This window comes from Anarrhichthys ocellatus, unplaced genomic scaffold (genome assembly GCF_004355925.1).
Source record: "Anarrhichthys ocellatus isolate YVR2014 unplaced genomic scaffold, GSC_Weel_1.0 scaffold3221, whole genome shotgun sequence".
NCBI classification, from domain to species: Eukaryota; Metazoa; Chordata; class Actinopteri; order Perciformes; family Anarhichadidae; genus Anarrhichthys; species Anarrhichthys ocellatus.
In genome coordinates this window covers 1-1,445 of record NW_022283195.1, presented here as the reverse complement: position 1 = coordinate 1,445, position 1,445 = coordinate 1, and positions in this window count along the sequence as shown.

Genomic DNA, 1,445 nt, shown 5'->3' with positions numbered 1-1,445 from the left:
GAGCTGGGCCTGGATAAAGGTGGAGCTGGGCCTGGATAAAGGTGGAGGTCTAAACAGACGTGAGTACAGCTTCCTGCTGTCACAGTGTTTTAAATACATTGACAAGTACAGCAACAAGGCTCACATGTCCTCTCATCACACTGTTCACTGTGATGACCATAGCCGGTGTACTAACAGTCCCACGTGCTGCTATTATTATTATCACAGCTATTATTTTACTTTTAGAATGCTACATTTTAAAGCTCATATTTAAAATAAAATGCTCCAGGTATGTGTGAGCATATGGCTCACACATACCTGGAGCATTTTGTTTAGTTTTTCACAGGTTGCAGTTTATTGTTATTATCTTAGAAAGATATTCAGTGCAAAACAGGTGAATTGCAGCCACAATAAACTATGTTTTGCCAAATATTAGTTATTTTTTGCACAGATTGAACTTTATTTGCATTGTTCTAACAAAGCGATTGCACATTGTGTTTGTTTTTGTCTGATGGAGCAATCTGGTTTACTTGAAAGTAATTGGAATTTTCTTTATTCTATTATTTGAAGAAGCACAGATGGAGGAGTCACAACATGTTATTTCAATAAAAGTTCAACATGCACCATTTTGTTACAATGTTGTTGGGGCGGTGGGGCATGAACATTTTTCTTCCTCCAAAGTGGGGCGTGACAGAAAAAGTTTGAGAACCACTGATCTAAAGGCTCTGGGTGGGGTTTCATCTCACCGCTCTACCCATCGCTGTATGATGCACTTGATGCTACTATCTCGTGTGTTTTCACCACGAGCATCAAGTGGCGGACGTGTGCTTCATACTCGGCACAGATGAGTCTCTGTTGGAGCGAGAGGAGACGCGGTGCTCAACGTTTAGTCTCCACCCGGCTGCTCTGCTCCCACAGACGGGCTTCTCTGTCTTTGTCGTGATCGTGTCCGTCTGAAACATAACGCTCAGGACAGACGGACATTTTCTACGGAGACGTCACCACAACTTTAGTGAAAAGTTCAGAGATGTTTAACTCGAGAGGCCGCACACAAACAGGAGGAGCGCTCAGAAACAGACGCTGGAGAGAACATGACATCATGAGGAGGTGAAGGTGAAGAGCTGGTGTCTCAGAATGATTCTCTATAATTAAGAAATACACTTTACTGTAGATGGTTATAGTTCTTGTTGAACGAGCCTGATTCTAAGATGCTCTTTGGTTCCTCGACTCTACAGCTGCTGCGTGTTCTGTGTATCAGGTGGACCTTTGATTCATTTAGTTAAACAGGACAGAAGCTGAGGGATTACTCAGTGTCTCGTATTGTGATCCACATCACAGCCATGTGTTTTGAGTGGAGTGAAGCAGCAGAGTGATGAATCATAGATGAGACGGACAGAGCTGCAGGTAGAGGGACTCATAAAGAAAACATGATGGTGAAGGTGTGTGTGATGTGGTGAGGTGTGTGT